The 24547-nt window shown below is 48.0% G+C and overlaps 1 protein-coding gene across 2 annotated transcripts in view; it reads left to right on the top strand.

Moving 5' to 3' along the window:
• O-fut1 (O-fucosyltransferase 1) overlaps window positions 1-24547 on the top strand; it is a 266792-nt gene that overhangs the window by 225629 nt on the left and 16616 nt on the right. The window lies entirely within an intron of this gene.

Genomic DNA, 24547 nt, shown 5'->3' with positions numbered 1-24547 from the left:
TATGCCCTGTGAAGGAATTGTGTGCTTCCATAGAGTGAAATCTCGTTACTACGAACACCACAACAACAAACTTTTCAGAAATCTGCTTATTTCTTATGGTTTCAATGTGAAATATTTCGGTACTACAAACTTCAGAATAACTAACTTTTCAGAATAACGATCATTATTCAGTTTCCCTGTGATGTTAACAGTGCCTCAGTAACACAAACAGATATTCAAAATCTGGGGATTCTTAGATTTCCGTGCATCACGGCAGCCGAAATGGTAGGCTAGCAGACAACAAGGCATAGAGAATGGATGTTGTGGCGCATGGGTTCGGAAAACCTGAGATGGCGCCCAAGAAAAAAAAGGAATGCGGGCCGGTGGAGGGCGTGGCGCATCATGTTTTGCAAGCGCATGCTCCACACAGAAAAGTGTAGCCTAGCAACGAAAGTGCATCTCTTCTTTCTTTTGCCCTTCGTTCAGCACACGCCTCTTTCTTTTGCACTTATTTTGTGGCCCTACTAACTATGCACGCTGTGAAATGTAACTTCCGTACTCATAGGGATGCCAAATGGTCGCACTTTGTACTTTCCTGACGGTGTCGTTTACGTGTGCTTGTGCTTTGGAGTAGTTCAGGTGTCTGCCTCAAGTGAGACAGTTGCAGTGTCCATGGCAGGAAGTGTGAAAACAAACAACCAAGAAACATTGTGCTTTGGAAACTTCAGATTTCTCAGCGTCAGTGTCTCCTTTGCACGCTTCACTCTTACTATACGGTGCTTCGGTGGCGCGTGGCGGCAGAATCTATGGAAAAACGCCAACAGCGCCGGCCGAGAACCAACAGCGGTGTCTTCATGGATAGCTCAAATGGCGACAACTCATGAAATGGTGGGTTGATGGGCAGAATGGTTAATTTTTGGGCTTTCACTATAACGACCTTTCAGAAACTATTTTCGGCAGTCCCACATGATTCGTTATATCGAAATTTGGCTGTATTAGGTGCTGCAGACAGAACAGAGACAATAGGTGTTATGCTGTCTATTATGGTGTAGCATGCTTACATACATTTAACTAGGGATTTGTGAATACTCCAATCATCATCACCATCATCATCATCAGCCTGGTTACGCCCACTGCAGGGCAAAGGCCTCTCCCATACTTCTCCAACTACCCTGGTCATGTACTAAGTGTGGCCATGTTGTCCCTGCAAACTTCTTAATCTCATCCGCCCACCTAACTTTCTGCCGCCCTCTGCTACGTTTACCTTCCCTTGGAATCCATTCTGTAACTCTTAATGACCATCGCTTATCTTCCCTCCTTATTACGTGTCCTGCCCATGCCCATTTCTTTTTCATGATTTCAACTAAGATATCATTAACTCGCGTTTGTTCCCTCACCCAATCTGCTCTTTTCTTATCCCGTAACGTTGCACCTATCATTCTTCTTTCCATAGCTTGTTGCGTTGTCCCCAATTTAAATAGAATCCTTTTCGTAAGCCTCCAGGTTTGTGCCCCGTACGTGAGTACTGGTAAGACACAGCTGTTATAAACTTTTCTCTTGAGGGATAATGGCAACCTGCTGTTCATGATCTGAGAATGCCTGCCAAATGCACCCTAGCCCATTCTTATTCTTCTGATTATTTCAGTCTCATGATTCGGATCCGTGGTCACTACCTGCCATAAGTAAATGTATTCCCTTACCACTTCCAGTGCTTCACTACCTATCGTAAACTGCTGTTCTCTTCCGAGACTGTTGAACATTACTCTAGGTTTCTGCAGATTAATTTTTAGACCCATCCTTCGGCTTTGCCTCTGCAGGTCAGTGAGCATGCATTGCAGTTGGTCCCCTGAGTTACTAAGCAAGGCAATATCATCAGCTAATCGCAAGTTACTAAGGTATTCTCCATTAACTCTTATCCCCAATTCTCCCCAATCCAGGTCTGTGATTACCTCCTGTAAACACTCTGTGAATAGCATTGGAGAGATCTTATCTCCCGGCCTGACGCCTTTCTTTATTGGGATTTTGTTGCTGTCTATATGGAGGACTACGGTGGCTGTGGAACCGCTATAGATATCTTTCAGTATTTTTACATACGGCTCGTCTACACCCTGATTTCGCAATGCCTCCATGACTGCTGAGGTTTCGATTGAATCAAACGCTTTCTCGTAATCAATGAAAGCTATATATAAAGGTTGGTTATATTCCGCACATTTTTCTATCACCTGATTGATAGTGTGAATATGGTCTAAGTTTGAGTCTCCTTTACTGAATCCTGCCTGGTCCTTTGGTTGACGGAAGTCTAAGGTGTTCCTGATTCTATTTGCAATTACCTTAGTAAATACTTTGTAGGCAACGGACAGTAGGCTGATCGGTCTATAATTTTTCAAGTCTTTGGAGTCCCCTTTCTTATGGATTAGGATTATGTTAGCGTTTTTCCAAGATTCCAGTACGCTCGAAGTCATGAGGCATTGCGTATACAGGGTGGCCAGTTTCTCTAGAACAATCTGCCCACCATCCTTCAACAAATCTGCTGTTACCTGATCCTCCCCAGCTGCCTTCCCCTTTTGCATAGCTCCCAAGGCTTTCTTTACTTCTGGCGTTACTTGTGGGCTGTCAAATTCCTCTAGATTATTCCCTCTTCCATAATCGTCGTGGGTGCCACTGGTACTGTATAAATCTCTATAGAACTCCTCAGCCACTTGAACTATCTCATCCATATTAGTAATGATATTGCCGGCTTTGTCTCTTAACGCATACATCTGATTCTTGCCAATTCCTAGTTTCTTTTTCACTGCTTTTAGGCTTCCCCCGTTCTTGAGAGCATGTTCAATTCTATCCATATTATACTTCCTTATGTCAGCTGTCTTATGCTTGTTGATTAACTTCGAAAGTTCTGCCAGTTCAATTCTAGCTGTAGGGTTAGAGGCTTGCATACATTGGCATTTCTTGATTAGATCTTTCGTCTCCTGCGATAGCTTACTGGTATCCTGTCTAACGAAGTTACCACAGACTTCTATTGCACACTCCCTAATGATGCCCACAAGATTGTTCATTGCTTCAACACTAAGGTTCTCTTCCTTAGTTAAAGCCGAATACTTGTCCTGTAGCTTGATCTGGAATTCCTCTATTTTTCCTCTTACCGCGAACTCATTGATCGGCTTCTTATGTACCAGTTTCTTGCGTTCCCTCCTCAGGTGTAGGGGCTAATTCGAGTTCTTACCATCCTATGGTCACTGCAGCTCACCTTGCTGGGCACGTCCACATGTTGTATGATGCCAAGGTTAGCGCAGAGTATGAAGTCTATTTCATTTCTAGTCTCGCGGTTCGGGATCCTCCACGTCCACTTTCGGCTATCCCGCTTGCGGAAGAAGGTATTCATTATCCGCATATTATTCTGTTCTGCAAACTCTACCAATAACTCTTTCCTGCTATACTCCAATATACTGCAATACTCCAATACTCGATTCTAAATTGAACAGGGAACATTCAAATGATTTGATTCCTGAATCAACTATGTAATACATGATTTTTTTGAATATTCAATTTTTCTAATATCAGTACCTTCGCCGAATGACCCGGCCATGATCGGTGTCATGACGTGCACAGCATTCCCACGGTGCACAATCTCTATCGATACAAGGTTCGACCAAATCGACCGGACTGATTGAAACGGTTAATACTACGCAAACAGAAGGAACAACGAAAGCAGTGCATGTAGAAAGCACGGAAGCATGTGTGAAGATCGGGGCAATCAGCCACTGGAAGGCACGCTGATCGTATTCAATACGCGAGTTCCGTGTTCAGGCACACAGTTTTACGCAGTTTGGAACTTTCTCCCTGCATGCGAGCACACAGGAACTTAAAACAAGTGCTCTCAGTGTAGTTGTGATGGTTGACTGCGGACTCGTATGCCGCTTCAACGGCCGTCAATCTAACCTGTTTGTGTGATCTTGCAACTGATCACTGCTGAGCCACCCGTAAAAACATACGAGTGACAGCCTTTCAACGACAGGTTTGCGGCCTGTTATTACATCTGCCGGCAGTGAATTTTTGTCATGGGCACATCATTGGCTTCACTGTCAGGCTCGATAGGCCTAATCAGAGCTGCGTCGTTGATTGTCAGTGACTAAAGCTACGGTTACTGAATCAATGCAGATCTATTCACAGTGGTGGCACTACCCTCAGAAAGCCAACAAATCGCCTCGCCAATGAAAGCGAGTGCATGGAATGATCGTTGCATGTTCACGACCGCCATCTTTACGAAATACAGTATGGTGGCCCCTAGCTCATTCCGAACGCCGTTCGTAGGCGCACAATAGTCTGTAGCTTTGAGTGACCCGTCGCAAGGCTACCTTTGGATTTATGTGCGAAGCTCAAAAAAAAAAGGGGGGGGGACTAATGTGGCACAAACTTGCCCTGGGCCTGCTGATTTGGTAACTCTCTATCATAGGCGCTGATGATCATGTGGAGCAGTGCTGAGGGACGTGATGTGCATTCCCAGCTTTTGTCTGTCATGCAGATCATCTTTAAAAGGGCCCTGAACCACTTTTTATCAAAGTCAAGAAATGCATTTGAAATTACATCAGACTATTTAAGAAATGCTTTGCCACAAAAAGTTCTTCAATGCATTCAGCAGAATCGGAGTAGTTGGCAATAAAACATGATGTTCGCGGTGCTTCCGCTCTTTCTTCACTGATTTGCACTGTGATGAAGGCTATGGCGGAGCGGGGTGTGCCCACAATTCTCCGCCCACTGAACGTCACCGTGGCACGCAGTTCAAATTTGATTTTGGATGTTCACGTAGACGCCACTATTTCCGATTTTGATGCCTACGACACGCCAAACGTGGTTGTTCTCAGTGAGCCATAGTGCCGTGCTCAATGCGCTTAACCTGTGGACTCGCCATAGCACCTCACGGCGCCCGCGTTGTCTACGCTACATAGGAGACCACAGCTACATGCAACTGTAGCGTTTGCTTTGTGCACAACAGGGCTAGAGTGCGCGCTTGCATTCTTATGCTCCTGTCTGGCTGTCCTATGCGGTAGGGACTGGCTTTGTCCTGCACCTGCTTGACCAACGGATAGTAGCCACATCCAAATTGCACATATTGAAGCGCTCGCTACGAAACGAAGCCTGCCATAGACGTCTAACCAGAAGTGGCCAGGATCGAGTGCACGCTGGCAAGCGTGCGTGTGGTCTGTCCATAAGTTTCGCATGGTTTGATGTTATTTGAGTGCTCAAAACTAATCGAAATCAGCGAGATTTGACGGCTACGACACCGATAATCAGGGTGGCCAAAGTTAAATTCTTACGCAGGCAGTCATGGCCGAGCGTGAGCAGACGATAGTTGGATTCTTCCGGAAGTACGTAATTATTATCAATTCGAAAGCAAGTTTTTGCTTTCTTCAGCCTGTTTATTAAACTGCGTCAATAAATATGCACAGTAACAGTAGGAAGAAGCGCTCTAAACACCCTTCTTGATTGATTTCAGGTATTGGCCAATAGCAGCCACATATAGGAATCTGCTATATTACGAAATAATAGTCCTGTATGTGACATTTCTGTTGCATTTATATACTTCAATGATAATTTTGTGTACTTTGCACTTACGTGTGTTGCTGTTTTTTAGTCCTAGCGCTGTGCAATACTTTCCCTTTCCCTTTTTTGACCTGTATATTTTGCATGTTTTTATAATATCCTTGTTTGTCCCTCTTGGCAATGCCTTCTCGGGTATGAAAGAAGGTGACTTCGCACTCTGCTTGCGACATCCACGCACCGCACATGACTGCCAATTTGGCTGAGATGTTCACAGCAGCGTATGCTATACGTGGACTGTTCTTTCACCAAGCCCGAGGGGTGGTTCAGGGCCCCTTAAACGAGTAGACGATAACCTTCAGAAACTACGTGCCATAAAGATGGAAAACCCCTCCTTTCCTGGAAGGAAACTGGGAAGCAATACTAAATTGCTATTAAGCATGTACAGTATGGCCCACTATTAAACTGAAAGCCCCATTGGTATTTAGGACAACTTCACTATTTCTTCAGCTTCAGAGTGAAAAAAAGCAACTTACCTCTATTAGACAGACATTTTATCACGCAAAAATTTTTCCAGAACTTCATGTACAAACTAAGTTGTTATTAGTGCTGGCATACTAATTTAGTGTTCCGGCATTTTTTTTATGCCAACAGATGTCAGTAAAATTCATTGGCTACGTTCTTCTGCACACTTCTGTCATGTGCTGAAAGTAGGTTTGATAGTTTGATAGTCTTACGAATAAATTTAGTTAATTCCTTCAAACCGGGGTGTTAATTCCTTCAAATGTTAATGTTAATTCCTTCAAACTTACCCGCTCCTCAGGTACTGACCATATTGTGTTAAGACGTGAAGGGCAGCATACGCAGAGCATGCTGGGAACGCATGGCAAATGAGAGTGTAGAGCAGCTGGTGATCGTGCTAGTGTTTGGCCCGAGAAGTTGCGCTAGTGTTTGGCCCGAGAAGGTGCAGTTGCAAGAAGTTGCATTCTGTGTGGACAGGCAAGTGGTGTTGCATTATTGGTTGTATGAACTTCACTCTAGCCACCCACACTTGCAGTTTGAGTTGATGTCGATTGTGCCATTTTGATGATGTCGAAGCCATTTGGATGAAGAAAGCTGTTTCTGTAGTTCAGTTTTGACGATACAAATTTCAAATAAACTATTCTTCATTTTGTACAGTGCACACAAAAAGCGATACCACAGCACACTGTCTGCATTGGTAGGTTGCTCTTCTCAAAGAATGCCAGTCCAGTGCCTTCTCTATGCTCTAGTGCCCGGTAATACGCTCTTCCAACGCCGTCGTACTTCCTTCTCTCTACTGCTCTCGGCGGCCGCGCGGGGGCGCCACGCAAACAGGGTAGCTCTTGCCGCTGGCGCGATCCTCTTGCATTTTTTTTTCTCATACGGTGTCAGAGGAGGGCACTGGTTCTGTTCGAGTGCGTCCTCAATGTGTGCTTTCTTCTGTGTGAACGCATTTAATTTGAAATGGCATACTGTTGTGTGCATCTGTGCAAGCCTGACGAGAAGGAGAAAACCGCCGGGATATCGTTTCACGAGGTGCCGTCGGTTTTGGAGTTGAGGCAAAAATGGCGTGCTGCAGTCCGGCGGGACGGATGTACCCCATAAGACTCATCGTGCTACACAAAGGTTTGTAGCCGGCATTTTAAGCAAGAAGATTTTATTGAAGGCAAGAGACGAAGACTCAAGAAGGGTACTGTGCCGTCCGTGTTCGACGATTACCCCCGTCATCTTCAGCCAAAAGCTGTGCAGGAGAGAAGTTTATCAAGTGTAATCAAGCAAGCACGTGTTACCATTGTGCTACAGACGGATGCTTCTCAAGCTGTCACATCCCTATTGATCTTGCTGCCATCTTTAATCTCTGACAAACCAATGGCTGAGGAGGAAGAAGACGCTTCCATGCAAGTGTCATTTTGCGCACTTGAGCTGGCGGGCCAGTGCGACACCCGCTATTGCGGAGACAAGGCGAAGCATGATGGAAGCGTCCAAGTGGACAGCAGGGTGCCACCAAGCTTGCTTATTGCGGAAAGGACAAAATAGAAGCAGAAAGAAAAACCTCAAGATACAAAACGAGCAACTTCGACAGAGAGTTGACAGATATAACCTGGAGCTGAATCGCCTGAAAGAGGACAGCCTTACCGATGAAATTTGTTACTTAAGAAAGGCAGCCTTGGAGAAGCAACCGGCTGCATTGTTTCTGCTCGACCAGATCAGAAACTTCCAGAAGAAAAGACCAACTTGGTCTGAGGAGACATCTCGTCACTGCATTGTTCTCAGGCACTTAATAACAAGGGCCTATGAGGAATGTGGGGCAAGGAACTTCTGAAACTGCCTAGCAGAAACACACTATCTGAATATGTCGGTATTCAGAACAGCGAGACGGGCTTCACAAAACTTGTTGAAGCATGGCTAAAAACAGAATGCCAGAATTTGCAGGCACCCCAGTCCAGGGTGTGCTCTCTCATCGTTGATGAGATGTGAGTGAAAGAGGAACTGCAGTACCACAAGCAGCAAGATTGTTTTGTTCGCCACGCAGACCTTGGCTTGGCAGACCACAAGGATATTATTATGTAGGAAGATGCAGACGAAAAGCTATATACAAGTATATTTACAAGAGAATACGCCACACTTGGCCAAGAGGCAACAGCCCGCGCTAGCCTCCAATCGTTGTCATCGTCTTCTCACTGCTCGCTTCTTCGTTATTGTAAACACGGTTCCATAGCACTACCCCCGGCGGCAAAAGCGCCATCTTGGAGTGACTAAAGGCCGGACTTGGGCGCAGTGTAGCAGGCCTTGAGCCTGCTGACGTGCACGACATCACTAGATGCCTGAGTAGAGGACGAGGTTGAGCACACATGAGCAATTTCGTACGTCACCGGCGTCACCTGGCGCAGTATGCGGTAGGGCCCTGTGTATCGCGAAAGGAGCTTTTTGGAAGTCCGACATGATGAGAGGGCAACCACAGGAGCACGAGCGCACCAGGCGAAAACTGTACGTCACGGTGGCGGGCTTTGTGCTGACGCTGCTGAATGGTTTGCGAGGCTGTCAGTCGAGCACGGGCAAGCTGGCGTGCATGGTCGGCGAGGGCGATGGTGTCGCGCGCATACTCACTTATTGAGATCGCAGCATGAGGAAGTGCCGTGTCAAGAGGCAAGGTCGGTTCGCGACCGTACAGCAGATAACATGGAGAAAATCTGGCGGTGTCATGCCGGGAAGAATTGTACGCGAATGTGACGTAAGGAAGGGCAATGACTCAGCCGTGGTGGTCCTTGCAAATGTGCTTGGACAGCATATCGGTAAGAGTACGGTTTAACCGCTCTGTCAGGCCATTTGTTTGAGGATGGTATGAGGTAGTCAGCTTGTGTTGAGTGGAGTAGGAATGCTCAATGTTAGCGATAAATTTCGAGAGGAAGTTACGACCACGGTCAGTAAGCAGCTGTCGCGGGGCGCTATGAAGTAAGATAATGTCACGCAAGAGGAAGTCCGCGACGTCAGTGGCGCAACTGGTAGGGAGAGCCTGCGTGATAGCATATCGGGTGGCGTAATCAGTTGCGACGGCTACCCATTTGTTCCCAGTGGATGACGTGGGAAAGGGACCGAGGAGGTCTAATCGAACACAAAAGAACGGTTCCACAGGGACGGTGATCGGCTGGAGATGATGGGCAGGTAGCACCTGAGGTGTTTTCCGACGCTGGCAGGGATCACAGACAGCAACATAGCGTCGGACGGAGCGAGCGAGACCAGGCCAATAGAAACAGCGGCGGACGCGGTCGTACGTGTGGGTTACCCCAAGATGTCTTGCAGTGGGTGCGTCATGCATCTCAAAGAGCACAGTCTGTCTTAGATGTTTTGGCGCGACAAGAAGATCAAATCCGTCAAGGAGGAAGGGTCTTCGGTACAGAATGCCACCCTGAAGGACATATCGGCGAACGGATGCGTCAGTAGGTGTAGAGCGCAGACGCTTGATGAGTGCTCGCAGCGATAGGTCTTGGTACTGCTCATCGGTGATGTTAGCGAAGGCAGACACAGCGAAAATGCTGTTGTGCCGTTGGCAGTACTACTATCGGCATCGTCAGGCTCGTCTACCAGGTAGCGAGACAGGCAGTCAGTGTCCTTGTATAGTCGGCCAGATTTGTAGGTGACAATATACGAATATTCTTGGAGGCGTAAGGCCCACCGACCAAGTCTTCCTGCAGGATATTTCAGTGAGCATAACCAGCAAACCGCTGGCGTTGGGCCAGTATTGCGCCAATTCTGTGATCGCTGGCATCAGTACGGACTTCGGTAGGTGCAGAAGGATCGAAATGGGCCAGAACGGTAGGCGTTCTGAGAAGGTCGATTAGATGCTAGAATGCAGAGTCCTCGTTATAACCCCACTGGAAAGGGGCGTCTTTCTTCAAAAGCTCGGTTAGTGGTGGTGCTATGGCCGCGAAATTTTTCACGAAACGGCGGAAGTACAAACAAAGGCCGATGAAGCTGCGCACATCCTTGACACACTTCGGAACAGGGGAGTGCGTAACAGCATGGATCTTGCCTGGGTCCGGTTGCACTCTGTTCGCGTCAACGAGATGCCCAAGGACGGTAATCTGACGACGGCCGAATTGTCACGTCAATGCGTTGAGTTGCAGACAGGCTCGACGAAAAACGTCCAGGACTGCTGAGAGGCGCTCGCGGTGTCTAGTGAACATTGGGAAGAATACTATAACGTTGTCCAAGTAGCACAGGCACGTGGACCATTTGAAACCATGAAGAAGGCAGTCCATCATGCATTCAAAGGTGGCAGGAGCGTTACATAGACCGAACGGCATCACTTTGAGTTGATAAAAACCGTCTGGTATTACAAAACCAGTCTTCTTGCGGTCGAGATCGTCCACGGCAATCTGCCAGTAGCCAGAGCAAAGGTCAATAGAGGAGAAGTAGCGAGCACCGCGGAGGCAGTCAAGGGTGTCATCAATCCGAGGTAGGGGATACACGTCCTTCTTGGTAACCCTGTTAAGGTGCCGATAATCCACGCAAAAGTGCCATGAGCGATCCTTCTTTTTCACTAGTACAAGTGACGCCCATGGACTACATGACGGTTCAATAATGTTCTTGGCAAGCATTTTGCCAACTTCTGCGTGAATAACTTGGCACTCAGCCGGTGACACTTGATACGGGCGGCGATGAATAGGAGGGGCATCGCCGGTATTAATGTGATGTTTAACAGCTCTAGTTTGGGCCAAAGGACGGTCGTTCAACTTAAAAATATTGTGGTAGGAAAAGAAAACGTGGTAGAGCTCGCGAGCGTGCTTGGAGGGCATGTTGGGCGCAATCATTTTCTGTAAGTCGGCGGTGGTACGAGTTGCCGACTGCGATGGTAGAGGAGGATCAGCTGAATTGTCGTCTACTGCACTAGATGCTACTGAGTGATCCTCGAATGAGCAAAGCTGGGCCAGAGACATCCCGTGTGGCAGCACTTGTGTCGTCAAGCCAAAATTGACCACTGGCAAGGAGACGCAATTCGCCGTAATAGATAAAACTGCTTGAGGTACTGTGATCCCGTGTGTAAGTAGGACATCTTGCATAGGAGCCGCGATGTAGTGACCGTCGGGCACTGCTGGGGATGACAAGAAGTCAACGTAAGTCAGTGCCGAAGGTGGCAAGCTAACGAAGTCGACGGAACTGAGGCGACTGGGGTGGGGTTCAGCGGGGTCCAGAACAGGCAGATCAAGGCTGAGAGTATTGGCAGAACAATCGATGAGAGCAGAATGTGCGGAGAGGAAGTCTAAGCCGAGGATGATGACGTGGGGACAGTGGGCGATGACTGTGAATAGCAATACAATGGAGCGATCGGCGAAGGAGATGCGGGCGGCACACATACGAGTTACGGGGGCTGTTCTGCCATCGGCAACACGGACAACAGGTGTCATGGCGGGCGTGATTATTTTCTTCAGGCGTTTGCGAAGGTCAGCGCTCATTACGGACAAATGCGCCCCAGTGTCTATAAGGGCAGATACAGAAACACCACCGACTTGCACGTCAAAAACGTTCAGATGAGTGGGCGATGTCAGTATAGGATTTGGCAGCGTAGGGAGCAATGCAGGGTCACCTCGAGGCACTGCATCGTCTAGTTTTCCGGCTGGGGCTGGGGAGAGCGAGATAGTCGTCGTTGGGGCGAAAGCTAACGAGAATAGGGGCGGTTCGGCGTAGGAGAATCAGTGGCGGCATTATCGTAGCGTGCGACATAGGGACGAGAAGGGCCACCTGAGGGGCGAGAGTAGTCAGTATATGTAGACCGGGTCAGGGAACTCCAGCGACTGCGACAGTGCTAAGAAGTGTGCCCGATTTGCAGCAGTGAAAACGAATGGGCTTGTCGTCAGCAGTGCGTCATTCGGATGGGTTGCGGAAACGTGGTGGGTAATAAGATGCGGGATGGGGCGGAGTCGATGAAGCCGGGTGGTTATCAGGGCGATGGGCCGAGCAGATGGTGTGAAGACCCATGTTTGCGAATTCCTGGCGGACAACTACCTGGATCAAGGAAACCGTGACTGCAGGTGCGTTGGAGGGGCTGGAGTCGAAGGCAGCCGGATTTGTGGCCTCGATCTCACGCTGGACGATCCGGGTAACATCGCCAGTGTTGGTGGGACGAGGATCGTCGGCACAGGAAGATGTTGCTGCGGTGTTGGGCAGACGGGCGAACTGCTGGTCAATACGTCAGCTTTTAGCGAGTTCCAGGCGGCACTCTTTTATAACTGCATCCACCGTCGCCACGTTGGTAAAAACGAGCAAGTTGAAGGCGTCATTGGCAATGCCTTTGAGGATGTGGGAGACCTTGTCGTACTCAGTCTTGTGTGCGTCAACTTTGCGGCACATATCCAAGACGTCTTGAATGTATGTGACGTCGGGTTCTGTTGACGTCTGCACGCGGCCGGATAACGCCTTCTGCGCGGCAAGTTGGTGACTGTATGGGGTGCCGAACAACTTTCTGAGCTTTTGCTTAAGCGAATCCCAACTGGTGAGCTCACCTTCGTGCGTCCGAAACCAAACTCGAGGTGTGCCGCCGAGGTAAAAGACCACGTTGGCAAGCATGATAGTAGGGTCCCACCGGTTATTGCGGCTGACGTGTTCGTACAGGCTGATCCAGTCGTCGACGTCTTCCCCATCTTTGCCCGAGAATACGCCAGGATCACGGGGAGTGGGGACAGTGATGTAGGTTGTCGAGGTGGCAGCAGGTGTCGGAGCTGGCGGAGTCGGGTTGTCGTCGCCGGGAGCCACGAAGGAAAGCTCGACGTGCCGTCCACTGCGAAGCTCCGTGACGAGGTACAGGGAACGTCCACCTCCACCAGATATGTTACGTAGGAAGACGCAGACGAAAAGCTATATACAAGTATATTTACAAGGGAATACGGCGCACTTGGCCAAGAGGCAACAGCCCGTGCTAGCCTCCAATCGTCGTCGTCTTCTCACTGCTCGTCTCTTCGTCATTGTAAACACTGTTCCGTAGCAATATTGTGTTAGCAAACTTGCTCCTATGTTTCGTGATGAGTGGATCGTCCACGTCCTATACAATCGCGGTCCAAAGGGCTGACTGGTGCTCAACTCATGAGCTCGTTCTCTTCATCATGAAAAAAGTGAAAACTTCTGGGTTTCGCATCACAAGGCCCGTTATGGACAACCACAAAGTAGGTAAATGTGCATGCGATTAAGCTCCTGGGATATGGCTGTCTCTCTTATCGGATTTAACATCTCTATGACCCTGAGCGACCCCTTTTCCTAAGCTTTGATCCGTGCCATGTTCTGAAAAATGTGTGGTCCCAGTTCTTGGTCCATGACATCGGGCCAAAAGGAGAAATATCTTTGCATCTCAAAGCTGTCTACGAGCTTCAAAAAGACTTAACAGTAAGGTCGGTGCGCTACCTCAGTCGCAAGCATGTCTACCCAAACAATATTGAAAAGATGAATGTCAGAAGGGCCGTGCAGGTGCTGTCTCCTGCTGTAACTGCTGCTTTGGAGCACCTGAAAGAACAAGCAGGTCACACTTGCAGCGTATCATTTGCAAGCGCAGGCACTAGTATTACATTCATGAAGCACGTTTACCGTTGGTTTGTTCTTCATGATACAAGCAACACAACGCAGCACCTTCGTCAGTACTTTGTAGATGCCCGGCATTATGATGTTGTTGATGATGATCCACTTGAGTGGCTTGAAGCTACTACGCTGATGTACTTGGGGGATTTGAAAAAGAGATGTAGCCATCGGAAGGAATTTTTGACCAACAAAACATATGAAGCATTTCTCATCACTACGTATTCAACTGTGGCATGCATCAAGTACCTGCTGAGTATTGAAAAGTTTTCATTCGTGCTTACGCGCAAATTCAACAGTGACCCCATAGAATCTCTCTTTGGGACATTGCGTATGTCTTCGGATTGCAATGATACCTTGGATGTTCGTGCAGCCCTTTCAGGGCTTGAGAAAGTGCTTAAAACAGGAATTGCTGCCTGAAATGCACTTTCCAACGTTGCTTACAGCGAGACTGCAGGAATGTCCACTGCGCATGCATGGCTTCGAAAGACACCGGCAGAACAAGTGCAGCCGTGGTCAGAAATTGCAAAAACTGCAATGACTGCTCTAGAATGACTGAACACTACGCTACTGCCTCTGCACTTGCCCACCCTTCAGGTTTCCGCGACAGTGTACATTGGAGGCTACGTTGCTCATGTTATAACAGAGCAAATGAACTGCGAAAACTGTGTAGCTCTTTGCACAAAGCCAGTAACAAATCAGCCACTCCTGACATTCATTCGCAGCCAAGATCGAGGTGGATTGCTTTATCCTTCGTACCAGCTCCTATTTGTCCTTGACACCCTGCGGGCGTTTGCTGAACAGGCACTGACGGAAAATCGTGCCCTTGAGAAACCTCTCACTAGTCTTGTAGAACTTGCAGTTCGTGCTCTCTGTGGCTTCAACCTGTTGAAATGCGAGGACAGTGACGAGCAGCCCAGGCTGAAACTCATGGAACTGATTTCTTTGCTGTTCCTGCGACCTCTTCTATCGAAGTTGCATTCTCCGTGATGAACAAGCATGATGCCTATAGGTACTTCGCCAAAAAGCCCCTTTCAAGGAAGTGCCTGAAGCTTTGAGGCAACAGCCAATATAATAAATGCTGCTGTCATTTCTCGTACGCACCATGTTACTTACGCCACATTACTGCGCAGGTAGCCCCAGAAACGTGTCTGCTGGCTTTTCCTTTAAACCGAAAGCGAACACGCACACTGCTCGGCGCCGCCGCATAACAGCATTAGTTGCCGTTTTAACTTCGCAATTCGTACAGCAAGGAACAAACCACACATATGTGTGTGTACATCCGAGCTGCGAAATTAGACATTAAAGAAATGCGGGCGGTGCGGCCAACGCGAAGAAACGCGTGATGAGGGCCGCGCTTGCCAGTCGAGCCCGGCCGTGGATGAGGAAGGACTGGATGGATGGATGTTATGAGCATCCCCTTTGGAACGGGGCGGTGGGTTGCGCCACCAAGCTCTTGCTACTATACTGCCTAATATTCTACCTAGGTTAAACAATGAAAAAAGACACAAAAGAAACACTATGAACTACCACGCCCAAATTTTCTGATCCGCTATTGTGAACTGTGCTTTTGCACGTCTCCGTCTTTTGTCGTTTCCCTACTTTTCTTCCACCAATCCTCCAGTCACCTCTTACTATTGTCTATTGCGGACATGTTTGCTTTACCACTACTCCCTCTGAACCCAAGCGCTTCAAGGAGGCCAGTGGTGCCTATATCGACCGCTGGGTAGACGTCTTCACATTCTAATAAAACATGCTCTATAGTTTCCCTAGCTTTACCCCAGCAAGCACATGCTTCTCCTTCCTTCTTATATCTCGCTTTATAGGTGCGTGTTCTAAGGCATCCTGATCTCGCTTCGAAAAGTAATGAGCTTCCTTTTGAGTTATCATAAATGGTTTCTTTCCTGATTTCGTTTTTTCCTCTTAAGTAGTTACTCATGGAAGGTTTCTTTTGCATTGCCGCCACCCATGAGATTAATTCAGCTTCTCTGACTTTCCGCTTGACCTTCTTTGTTGCTGTGTTGTCCACCCTACAGGCCGTATACTTGCTGGTAAGCTTCCTAGTTCTTTTCCTCCACTGTGAATCAATGCGTTTCCTGTACAGATACCTGAACACTCTCCCAGCCCATTTACTTTCTTCCATATTCCTCAGCCGTTCTTCATACTCAATTTTACTGCGAGCTTCCCTCACTTCAAAACTAGTCCAGCCCATACCACCCAGCACCGCTTCATTTGTAGTCTTCCCGTGAGCGCCCAATGCGAGGCGACCCACTGATCTTTGGTTCCCGTCGAGTCCTGATTGTACCCCTGATTTATAGCAAACAACCGCATTTCCAAAAGTAAGTCCCGGAACCATTACACCTTTCCACATACCTCGGAGGACCTCGTACCTATTGTATCCCCATAGCGCTCTGTGCTTCATTATGGCTGCATTTCTCTTCCCCTTTACTGTTATGGTTTTTTCCTGTGTTTCCATATATCCATTGCCTTCGTTTATCCATATACCAAGGTATTTATATTCTGTTACCCGAGGTATTTCTTGACCCTGTATCTCCACTGTCTGTTCACTATTTTCATTGAATACCAGAACACCTGATTTTCTAACACTAAACTTCAAACCTAAATCGTTGCCTTCCTGTCCACAGATATTAGCCAGACGTTGCAAATCACTTTGCTTGTTAGCTAGCAACACAATGTCGTCCACATAAAATAAACCTGGGAGTTGCTGCTCTATTACTGTACCCGCCTGTATGTATGAGAGATTAAACCCGATATTACTTCCTTCTAGCGCCCTCTCCATCTTCACCATGTACATCATAAACAACAGCGGGGATAAAGAGCACCCCTACCTCAGTCCCTTGTTGATATGAACTTTCTCCTCGCTCCTCATCCCTTCCCATTCAGCGCAAACGGTATTTTCTAGGTAAATCTCTCTCAAAAGCTGTATACAATCGTTACCTAAGCCTTCCCCTTCCAGGATATCCCACAAAATGTTGCGGTCCACGTTGTCGTAGGCTCATGTAATGTCTAAAAAGGCCACATACAACGGTCTGCTTTCTGCTTTTGATATTTCAATACACTGAGTAAGAACAAACAAGTTGTCATCCAAACGCCTACCTATTCTGAAGCTCTCCCCAATTGCCATTATTCTCTGTCCATGCTTGAAGCTTTAATTTGATTGCCTGCATTGCTAGCCTGTATATTACCGATGTAATGGTCAACGGTCTATACGAGTGAATTCTGTCTATCTCCCTCTTTCCTTTATAAATCAAATTCGTTCTACTTTGTCGCCAACTGTCTGGTATTCGTCTATCTTTTAAAGTTCTGTCCACTTCTTTCACCAGAGCTTCCTTACTTTTTGGTCCTAGTTCATTTTTGGTCCTAGTTCATTTATCAGCCTAACGGGAACCTCGTCTAGCCCTGTGGCTGTACGCTTAGGAATTTTCTCTTCCCGCTTTCTTCCAGTTTAAATTTGTTAGCACCAGCTGCTTTTCCCTTTACGTCTCTTTCATGCTCTCTTTTTCAACAAGTATAACCTCGTCATTGCCTTGGAAAGATTCGGCTGTTGCTTTTCGGATGTAATTTATTGCCGCTTCTCCTTCGAGTCTGTTTTCATCTTCGTCTAGGATATGTTGTTGTATTGTTGTTGACTTCCTGCCTAATAATTTTATGTGGTTCCAAAATGTTCTAGGTGCGGCCTTCTGTTTCTCGCGTATTCCTGACAACCAACGTTCACTTTCACCTTTTAATTTTGCTTGCACCAGTATTTGAACCATAGACTTTTTCTCCCGGTATATTTCCCATTTACTGGTTACTTCATCCTGTGGCAACTGCGCCTTCTTTGCCTTGTGAGGATTGGGGGCTCAATCCCATCGTCCGTGGTCCTTTGCCAAGATTGGAGTACGGCATGAATTCGAAGGTAGCTGGCCCATGCCGTCGTCCAACTTATTTACGCTGAGATCGTTGATGAAGTGAAGAACTGCTTCTCATCGAGAACGAGGAAAAGGGGTTTATTTACAGAAATTAACTCAGTCTAACATGACTGCTTGAGAAAAAGAGTAACAGTCCAACATGACTGCATGAGAGAAGTGACTCAGTCTAACATGACTGCTCAAGAGAAGTGTCCTCAGCATTCGCACAACCACAGTTTTTATACACTCGATCCGCCGGTCATACGACGCGGCGACTGTTCGTTTACTCATCACCAACTCGCAGCTGCTCTGAAGATCAGTTTACGTACACAAAGGCAACCGCGCTCTGATGCCCGACGACGGCGTTGGCGGGGTGCCGTTCCGGGAACTATCGGTGCCGCTCGAGGGTCGCTCGTTGTTCTGCGCCACTCCGAAGCGTGAGAAACACAAAAATATGTCGTTCCCGCGGCAGCTTGTCCATGCGTGTCAAATCCGCTCCGCGTTGGGGAACTCCGGAAACATTGTTCAAACACCGAACTCGTTCCGCCACAATGTCGATGGGGCGGGTGGAAGGCGGCGGATTCCAGCACAAAGGCCGCTTCTTCGAACGCCTCCCCGCTGCAGCGACGGAGAGGGGGAGGTGCTCGTCGTGTCGCCCTGTCGTAACTGTGTGGCAATCTTGTTTCGCAGCTCGCCATTCTTGACAGCCTGCCTGTGCTCTCGAGATGTTTTCTGTCGTTCAGCGATCGCTTCTCGTATCTCCTTGTTCCACCAGCTTTTTGGTTTCTTTTTTCCTTTCCAACGAACATGTTGGTTCTCTTTCCGTATTTCTGTCTTTATTACACTTATAAGCTCACCATATTCCCACTCTTTACTTTGCCATTTGCCAAGTTCTTCCTGAACTCTAGTGACTGTGTTTGCTATTTGTTCAGCGTTCAAATTTGGACTGGAAATTTTGCTCTCCTTGCTCTCTTTCCCAACTACATATCCCATCCCTTCCTCATCGATGACCCTTTCTGTCAACTTATCATGAATTCCTTCTGTCATCAGAGAGTAATCAATGGTCGATTGCCGGTTTCCCACTTCCCACGTGATCTGTCCTTCACACTTAGGCCTAGCTGTATTCACGATCACGAGGGTATTTTGCTCACAAAGGTCCAGCATTGACTTCCCGATATTGTCGGTATAGCCATCTAAATCCTGTATGTGGGCATTCATGTCACCTAATAGGACAATTTCAGCACCACTCCCGAAACCCTTAATATAAGCGCTTATGCATTCCACTAACTCTTTATTCTTCTCTGCGCAATTTTTTCCGGTCCACAAATACGTAACGCCCAGCCAAGTTTTTTCCCACTCATTGTACCTGATAACCAAAGATGCTCTTGACATTGTGAATTTACTCTTTTCCATTTGGCTCCCTGATGAATGAGCGTTCCGACTCCCCCTCCCTTTCTTTCCGACTTAGTTCTGTTGCACCCTTCCCAAACCTAAATGTCAATAACTGGTGGCTCTTTTGAGTCTCTAAGGTGCGTTTCTGTAACCGCATACACCCCTATTTGTTCTCTGTGTAACTGCTCCTCAATCTCTGCCCACTTTTCCTTTCTTCTGCCGCCCTGCATGTTTATGTAACCTATTGCATAGCGAGCTCTTTTTCTTGTTTTCCTCCTTTTTCTATTATCGACGGCGATGCTCTTCTGATGTTCCCCTAGGGGACCTTCTTCATTACTATTTACTCTGACCTCCTGAGCGCCCGCGGGCCCCCTTAAAAAGCAACAGCGCGACCACCAAGTCGCCAGCCCACTTCTCGTGCTAACCTGTAATTGAAGTGGATCCCGTCTCGTTTAAAACCACCGCAACTTCTCACTTCCCTGTTTACTTCGACAACCTCGGAGCCTTTCTCTCGGCTCATTTTCCATATTGCCTCATTAGCAGCCACTACGGCTCTTTGTACGTGACTGTCACGCACAGGCACCTCCGGCACCGTGCACACCACGATCTGCACCTGAGGGGATAGCTCACGCAAGTCGCCCACCCGCTTCGCCAAGCGCTGGGCTAGTCCTGGCCCTTTCCTGTTTAGGACGTCATTTAGCCCACCTGCTACTATGACGAGGTTGCGCACGTGGGCATTTTCTGCGAGCTTTTCTTTTGCTCGCTCCATGACAGAACCCAGTGTGCGCCCTGGAAATGTACCTACCGCCACTCTTTTGTCGCCTTTCACCCTCTCCACAATTGCTTTTGAGCACCGAGCCAGGTTTGAATCGCCTGCAATAATCACCCTTTCACTCTCTCCTACCTCTCCCTGCTTCCCTTTGTCATTTTCCGCGTGATTCGGACTCGACAAGGGGCATTGTCCCCTCGGCTCCTGCTTTTTTCGCGTAGGGGCCTCAGGGTAGGTGCTGCTCTTTCCAGCTAACCCATCATCACCCTGCCTGCGTTCCACGTATTTCTCTGACCCTCCCGCGCCTGTCGCGTCGGGGGTCTGCATTCCATTGTCACGCACATTCTCGGTCACAATGGCGGCCCTGTTCAGCTTTTCCTCTGCTGCTTCCAGTCTCTTTTCAACTACCTTCCGTGCCTCACGCTCCGTGTTTAGCTCATTTTTTAGCTCTTGCACCTGTTTGAGAAGCTCTTCCTGGAAACTCCATTTTCTGCAGCCTAGTATCGACATCACATTGGGTGCCGGTTGATTGGACGCCCTCTCCATTCTCACCCGTCTCCTCATCTGCCTTGAGGGTCGCCCCCCGTACTGCCTGCTTTACCGGCTTTCTCGCCATGTATTGCACGGCTTTTTGCAAATACTATAATACTATATCAATGCAGAGCACGTGCCTTCTAGAAAAAACCGATACGTACGGGATCCAAATCCTCAAAATGCCGCAAAGCAACTCTCACCACTGTTTCGAAATTAATCAATGCCGCGGAGACCAAAGGTATGACGCGCTCAACCACGTGGTCACGGTCTCACTTTTCTACCAAACACGCACAGTAAAACCACTAATAGCTATTTCTCTTGCCACTTCCAAGCTACTACTTAAAGACTACAAACACTCAACGTCCCACTAGGCTGCACATGTTGGAACACGTGGCACGAAACGACGCTCTAATCATCCTGCAAAACAAACGTACACGAAGCACACCCGCGCACCCGAAATACGAGATACAAATAAAAAAAGAAAAGAAACGGAAAAACACCCAATTACTATTTATATGCAAAAAAACAGCAAATAAAAACAGAAGCAAGCTCAAAGCATGCACAAAAACTTATGATTTCGTCGTCGCCACGGAGCCCGAAAAAGCACGTCCATTCGCCACAAAATCCAAACCAACTCCTGTTTGGACTGCCTGGACTGTTTGGACTGCCCTGTTTAGGGTGGCGGCGCCTGGCGGCGGAATGCTGTACTCGCGGTGGCAGCGGCGGCGGCCTATTGTTGTAGTGCTGGTCTTCCGGGCACTGAAGTATAGAGGCACTGGCCAGTGACACTCGCCGGCATTTCCCTAAATTAAATGATTATCGCACGTTGATGTATTTTTATGTATTGTTATGTTAAGTCATTATTTAACTTATGTCATTCAATGTTTGCCTCTTATCCCAAATGAGAAACCAGCGGAGATTCCTTCGATACAGCAGCGTAAACAACTACCCCGTTCAGCTGCCAACGAAGTCAGTAGTGGCATCGGTGTTTCTGCAAGAAACCTATGCGTTCTTTAAATGAATGATTATGCACATAAAATCTTCATCTTCTGTCTACTTTATGGAACACATGAATTATGTGCACTAATAGAGTATGAAGAATGATACATAGGCAGCGTAGCTTATTATACAACGGCCTCCTGCTTGCTGTTTTTGAAGGTGTCCAGTCGTTCACACCAGTGCGACTCAGAGTGATGTGACAGAGCTTACCTACGCAAAATATGCATGTTTCGCTATGTTCTAACATTATGTGATGTCACTTATGTATGGCTTGCATATATTTCAAGCGAATAATCAGCGGTCGCTGTGAGTGAGTGTATATGAGCATATATACTCTCACTAAGACGCCACTGCAACAGACACACTGAAGGGAAGGAGGAAAAGCAGTCATCTGACTACTATGCCCAATGTATCCAGTTTGTGTGTATCCTGCCCAATGTATCCAGTTTGTACGTATGTAGGCAGTTTGTATGTATCCGTTATGTATCCCAGTTTGTATGTATCCCACCAAATCGCCCAAACTTCTTCCCTGCTTAGGTTTCGTTTTTGCGCATTTCTGCTTATTTAAAATTATTTTCGAATTTCCGGAACAATTGTACTACCAGTCGTGTGACTGGAGGGGAGGGGTCGGGCGGGTGATTTGATTTGATATTCCATTAGAAATAAACTATTCAGTCTTTGCGGACCCCTACTTATAAGTTGCTGGAGTTGCCAATTTTCGTATTGCAAGCGGTATAGCACTATGGGGCAAAATACTTTTCAAAAGCAAGTGAACCAAGCAGCCATGCGTATCTGTCAATCGAAATGTGCCACTGGGATGTTTGAATCTGTTTAAGTTTATGAGCATTCGAAGGTTAAGAGCCGAGTACTTTTGGTCATCGCATGAACCTGACAAAAAAAAAACAGCGACCAAAATTTGAGACGCATTATTGATCTTGCTAACGTTTTCAGACTGATACGCATGCGCAATGTCAAAAAGATGGCAGCCACAAACGAAGCTTATCGCCATTCTGGTTGTTACTTGTGCCCTAATTTTGTTTGTTGAGGGTTCCTCCACTTTTGCCAGTGCCAAATGGTTAGGATGACATCCAGAGGCCATGTCTCCTAATGAGTGACAGCTCGTAGCTTTTACAACTAGCAGTGCGTGTAAATCCCCAAGAGGTGCGCAAGATCATGTACTTTCACAACCCAAAGCCAATGTGCAAAAAACGTCGCTTGAATAGCAACGTAACATGTCAACAAACGTATAGAAACAAACGTCAGTGCTGATGGTACATAGAACTTGTGCAATCCATGGCGCCACTCAATTAGTTGCACTGTTCAGTGCTTGTTGGACAACGCACACCATTTCCCTAGACAAACAGCGAAATAGCTCTCTTGGCACAATTTCAACAAAAAATAGCAGTGATCTGTGTGATCTGCGACCAACCGCTTGGTCGCAGTCACAAAGGTGGGGGGCGGTCGACTCCTGCAATTGAAGTCGCACTTTGAGTGCAATGAAAATTGCGTCATGTGAAACAGGCTTCAGATCCGCAGCTAACTATTCCGAACATCGCTGACGCGGACTTCGCAACCAAGCATTTCGTGTGTGGAATCATTGGACACGCGGATAAGCTTTTCCAGCATCATTGCTTTGGACTTCACTTTAAAGTACATCGCGCAAGCAATCCTAGGACCAAAGGCTAAGCCTTTGGAGCATCGGTGCTTCGGAGATTGCGACCAAGCAATCGCACACGCAATTCTCAGACCTCGACTATGCATATTGCACGCGCACTCCCCGGACGAGTGGCTAAGCATTTTGCACATCGGCCTTCGGACTCTGCGGTTGAGCACACTTGTGCGCGGTCTCCTCAGACCGCTCAGCATTTCAGCGGTCTCCTCAGACCGGCTCAGCATTTTGCACGTCGGCCTCTAGAACATGGCAATCGAGTGTATGTGCACTCCTCAGGTCCATGACTCAATATTTCGCACATGGGCCTCTAGGACTTGTCAAGCGAGCACACTACGCGCGGACTCCTCAGACCTAAGGTAAGCATTTCGCACATCGGCCTCTTGGACTAGGTGGACAAGCACATTGTGCGTGTATTGCTCAAACCTGTGCCTCAACATTTCGCACATCGAACTTGGTGGTCGAGCACATTGTGCGCGGACTCCTCACACCTGCGGCTCAGCATTTCGCACACCAGCCTTGGCGATCGAGCACATTGTGCGCGCATTCCTCAGACCTGCGGCTCAGCATTTTGCACGTCGGCCTCTAGGACTTGGGGGTCGAGAAAATTGTGCGCACACTCCTCAGATCCGTGGCACAGTATTTCACACATCGGCCTCTAGGACTCGGCGATTGAGCACATTACATGCGGACTCCTCAGACCTAAGGTAAGCATTTCACACATCGGCCTCTCAGACCCGATGGTGAAGCACATTGTGCACAGACTCCCCATACCCGCAGCTCACAATTTCGGACATCGGCTTCTCGGACTCAGTGGTCTAGCACATTATGCACGGACTCCTCAGACCCACCGCTCAGCATTTTGCACATAGGCCTCTAGGACTCGGCAATTGAGCACATTACATGCAAACTCCTCAGACCTAAGGTAAGCATTTTGCACATGGGCCTTTCGGACTCAGTGTTCAAGCCTGTTGCGCACGTACTGCTCATGACCGCAGCTCTGCATTTCGGACATCGGCCTTCGGATTTGGTGGCCCAGCACATTGTGCACAGATTCCTCAAACCCGCGGCTGAGCATTTCGCACGTCAGCCTCTAGGACTTGGGGGTCGAGCAAATTGTGCAGAACCTCCTCAGGCTGGCGGCGTTCAGGATTTCACACATTGGCCTCTAGAACTTGGTGGTCAAGCACGTTGCACGCGGGTCATCATTTTGCACATTGGCCTCTCGTACTTGGTGGTTGAGCACATTGTGCGTGACCTCCTCACACCCGCTGCACAGCGTTGTGCACATCGGCCACGGCGATGAAACGCATTGTGCGCGGACTCCTCAGGCCTGCGGCTGAGCATTTCGTACAACAGCCTTCGGACGCTGTGGTCGAGCACATGTGTGCGGACTACTCAGACCTAAAGTAAGGATTTTGCACATTGGCCTCTCGGACTCGATGGGGAAGCCCGTTGTGCGCGGACTCCTCATACCCGCGGCTCAGCATTTTGCACGTCGGCCTCTAGGGATCGGGAGTCGAACAAATTGTGCACGCACTCCTCAGACCAGCGGCTCTCAGAATTTCGCATATTGGCTTGGCAATAGAGCACATTGTGCGCGGACTCCTCACACCTGTGGCTCAGAATTGCATACATCGACCTCTCGGATCTGCAGTGATCGAGCACATTGTGTGC

The sequence above is a fragment of the Dermacentor albipictus genome, unplaced genomic scaffold, assembly GCF_038994185.2.
Source record: "Dermacentor albipictus isolate Rhodes 1998 colony unplaced genomic scaffold, USDA_Dalb.pri_finalv2 scaffold_18, whole genome shotgun sequence".
NCBI lineage: Eukaryota > Metazoa > Arthropoda > Arachnida > Ixodida > Ixodidae > Dermacentor > Dermacentor albipictus.
This window is presented reverse-complemented; position numbering and strand designations above follow the sequence as displayed.